This window comes from Phoenix dactylifera, chromosome 10, assembly GCF_051530095.1.
Source record: "Phoenix dactylifera cultivar Ajwa chromosome 10, Ajwa_hap1_PhDact_Kaust_v1.1, whole genome shotgun sequence".
NCBI classification, from domain to species: Eukaryota; Viridiplantae; Streptophyta; class Magnoliopsida; order Arecales; family Arecaceae; genus Phoenix; species Phoenix dactylifera.
Window position 1 is genome coordinate 1,625,001 of NC_143199.1, and position 4,335 is coordinate 1,629,335.

Consider the following 4,335-nt stretch of genomic DNA (forward strand, 5'->3'; position numbering starts at 1 on the left):
GATTCGGCCCGTCGGCTCGCTCGGATGGGCCACGCGCAGCGGGCCCACGACGGAGCCGGCACGCTCCTTCTGCTGGCGCGGCGCTCGGTCTACGCCTCCGGCCGGCCGTTGCGGCGGCCGTGCACGGCGCTTCGGATCGGTCGGCCCGTCGTCCCGTCCCTGACGAAGTTTTCGCGGCCGCGCGCGCGCGGAGTTGGATCGGCCTTACTTGGTCCGATCCTTCGCCCTCGCATGTTGCGTGGGCTCGGTCCCGTCCCGTTCGGTGAAATCTTTGTCCGCTCTGGTGCGTCCCTGTGGGTTCCTTTGTCAGTTTTGCGGGTTCGGCCGGGCCTTCCGTGCCGGCCCGTCGGCTCGCTCGGATGGGCCCCGCGGAGTTGGCCCACGACGGAGCCGGCACGCTCCTTCCGCTGGTGCGGCGCTCGGTCTATTCCTTCGGTCGGCCCTTGCGGCGGCCGTGCGCGGTGCTTCGGATCGGTCGGCCGGTCTTCCCGTCCCTCATGAAGTGTTCGCGGCCGCGCGCGCGCGGAGTTGGATCGGCCTTACTTGGTCCGATCCTTCGCCCTCGCATGTTCCGTGGGCTCGGTCCCGTCCTGTTCGGTGAAATCTTTGTCCGCTCTGGTGCGTCCCTGTGGGTTCCTTTGTCGGTTTTGCGGGTTCGGCCGGGCCTTCCGCGCCGGCCCGTCGGCTCGCTCGGATGGGCCCCGCGGAGTTGGCCCACGACGGAGCCGGCACGCTCCTTCCGCTGGTGCGGCTCTCGGTCTACGCCTCCAGCCGGCCCTTGTGGCGGCCGTGCGCGGCGCTTCGGTTCGGTCGGCCGGTCTTCCTGTCCCTCACGAAGTGCTCGCGGCCGCGCGCGCGCGGAGTTGGATCGGCCTTACTTGGTCCGATCCGTCGCCATCGCATGTTGCGTGGGCTCGGTCCCGTCTCGGTGAAATCTTGGGCCGCTTTGGTGCGTCCCTGTGGGTTCCTTTGTCGGTTTTGCGGGCTCGGCGCCGGGCCTTCCGCGCCGGTCCGTCGGCTCGCTCGGACGGACCGTGCGCAGGTGGTCCCCGACGGAGCCCGCACGCTCCTTCCGCTGGCGCGGCGCTCGGTCTATGCCTCCGGCCGGCCCTCGCGGCGGCCGTGCGCGGCGCTTCGGTTCGGTCGGCCGGTCGTCCCGTCCCTCACGAAGTTCCTGCGGCCGCGCGTGCGTGGAGCGGGATCGGCCTTACTTGGTCGGATCCGTCGCCCTCGCCTGTTGCGGGGGCTCGGTCCCGTCCCGTTCGGTGAAAGCTTTGCCCGCTCTGGTGCGTCCCCGTGGGTTCCTTTGTCGGTTTTGCGGCCTTGGCGGCGGGCCTTCCGTGTCGGCCCGTCGTGGGCCCGCTGCGCGTCCGTGCGCGGTGCTTCGGATCGGTCGGCCCGTCGTCTGGGTCCCTTACGAAGCTTTGCGCGACCGCTCCTTTGTCGCCGGTCCCCTGTTAGGGCTGACCGAGCCCTCCGTTCGCCCCCTGGCCCGTCGCATGGGCCCCCGGCGCCTCCGCGGCGCCCCACTGAAAACTGTCACGACGCGCATCCAGCGCCGACGAGGTCGCAGGTTACGTGCGGCAGCCGGGGGGCTAGGCCGAGCGGCGGCGGGCCCACCCACGGACGGGCGCGGGGAGGAGCGCAGCCGGCACGCGGCGCGGAGCGGCGGCGGCATGCCGCCGGGCGGCCGTCGGCTCAACCGTGCCCGAGTCCCGCGGGCACCGCGTCGCCCGGCCGGCGCGAGCGGCGGCGGGCCCGCCCGCGGACGGGCGCGGGGAGGAGCGCAGCCGGCACGCGGCGCGGAGCGGCGGCGGCATGCCGCCGGGCGGCCGACGGCTCAACCATGCCCGAGTCCCGCGGGCACCGCGTCGCCCGGCCGGCGCGAGCGGCGGCGGGCCCGCCCGCGGACGGGCGCGGGGAGGAGCGCAGCCGGCACGCGGCGCGGAGCGGCGGCGGCATGCCGCCGGGCGGCCGACGGCTCAACCATGCCCGAGTCCCGCGGGCACCGCGTCGCCCGGCCGGCGCGAGCGCACGAGGGCGGGAGGCAACCGGGCGGCGCCTGCGGAACCGGATGCGACGGCCGGCGCGGCACGGCCCCGACGGGTCCGCACCGAAGACCAGCGCGGTGCGGATCGACCGCTGATGAGGTCAGAGGTTACGTGCGGCAGCCGACCGGCTGGCCCGAGCGGCGGCCGGCACGCGACGGGGATCGAGCGGCCCCGACGGCTTGCAGCCGGGCGGCCGACGGCTAGGCCGTACCGGAGTCCCGCGGTCGTTCGGGCGAAGGGGCGCATGCTGCGGGAAAGGCCTGCGGCGGCGAACCGTCCGCCCGGCCGGCCAAGCCTTCCGCGGCGGCGCGCACGTGGCGGCGCGGCCGAGATGACCGAGCGAAGCCCCGGCGATGGGCGGCGCGCACGTGTCCGTGCGGCCGAGATGACCGAGCGAAGCCCGGGCGGCGCCCGCCGTGCGCCCTGCCGGATCGCGCCTTCCGCCGGCGCGCAACGCCGGTCCCGCGTTCCGGCCGCGGGAGAGGCCTGCGTCGGCGAACCGTCCGCCCCGCCGGCCGAACCTTCCGCGGCTGCGCGCACGTGTCCGTGCGGCCGAGATGACCGAGCGAAGCCCCGGCGACGGGCGGCGCCCGCCGTGCGCCCCGGCGGATTGCGCGGCCCGCCGGCGCGCAACGCCGGGCCCACGTTCCGGCTGCGGGAAAGGCCTGCGGCGGCGAACCGTCCGCCCCGCCGGCCGAACCTTGCGCGGCGGCGCTTACGTGTCCGTGCGGCAGAGATGACCGAGCAAGCTCCGGCGATGGGCGGCGCCCTCCGTGCGCCCCGCCGGATCGCGCTGGCCGGCGGCGCGCAACGCCGGACCCCCGATCCGCGTGCGAGCGGCGAGCGTCCGGGCGGGCCCCTTTCGCAACTTCCCTCGGTACTCTAAACACCCCTTGCCTCTCGGTCTTCCCCCCGACCCTCTCGGTATTTGCTCGGATATGTGCATGCATCGTCCCTCGTCGCCTTCGGTTATCCTCCCCGGGGTGGGCTTTGCGCCGACGCGCCAACGGGGTGGTAGGGGGGCTGCAGCCGCGGCCGCCGCGTTTCGCCATCCGCGCGTGCGCCGCCGGATCCGAGTGGAGGTCGCGGGCGACTCGTCGATGCTTGTACTAGGGGCGCATGCCGGCAGCCCCCCGCGGGGTGCGGGACCCCCGATCGGCGTGCGAGGGACGGGCGTCCGGGCGGGCCCCGTTTCCAACTTCCCTCGGAACATTAAAACCCCCCGACCCCCTCGGTCTTCGCTCCGGCCCTATCGCTATTGCTCGGATATGTGCATCCACCGTCCCTCGTTGCCTTCGGTTATCTACCCCAGGGTGGGCCTTGCGCCGATGCCCCGATGGGGTGGCAGGGGTGGGGCTGCCGCGGCCGGCGCGTTTCGGCATCCGCGCTTGGGGGCTCGGACCCGAGTGGAGGTCGCGGGCGGCTCGTCGATGCCTGCACCGGGAGCGCATGCCGGCAGCCCCCCGCGGGGCGCCGGACCCCCGATCGGCGTGCGATGGACGGGGGGAGGGGCGGGCCCGGTTTGCAAATTCCCTCGGTACTTTAAAATCTCACGGCCCTGTCGGTGCTCCCTCCGGCCCTATCGCCACTGCTCGGATATGTGCATCCACCGTCCCTCGTTGCCTTCGGTTATCTACCCCGCGGTGGGCTTTGCGCCGATGCCCCGATGGGGTGGCAAGGGGGCACGCTCTAGGCCGTGCCACGGGGCGCGGGCGCCGGCGCCGTACGTCCCTCGCGGCGGCCGTGAGCGGCACCTCGGCTTGCTCGGTCTGTCCTCCCGGGACGCGTGACCCGTGCGACCGGGACGCGCATCCCGTGCGACCGGGACGCGTGTCCGGGCCGTTCCCGTTTGCAACGCTCCTCGGTACTTTGGAACGCTTGGGGTGGGCTTTGGGCGGATGCCCCGCCGGGGTGGTAGGGAGGGGGGGCGGCTGCTGCCGCGGCGGGACTTCCGCTCCACTCCGCACAAGTCCGTCGCCTCGCGGCGGGCGCGCCCGGCACCGTTCGTCCCCGAGGGAGCCGGCACGCGCCCGCCGAGGCCCCGGCGCATGGGCGCCGCCGCCGGCCGTCCGCGCGGCGGCCGTGCGCCGGCTTCCTCCGTCGGCCCTCCCGGGATGCGCGACCCGTGCGACCGGGACGCGCATCCCGTGAGACCGGGACGCGTGTCCGGGCCATTCCCGTTTGCAACGCTCCTCGGTACTTTGGAACGCTTGGGGTGGGCCTTGGGTGTTAGATGTATGCCCTAGAAGCCAATCTGGCTGACACATTGTTAATTCTAGGGACA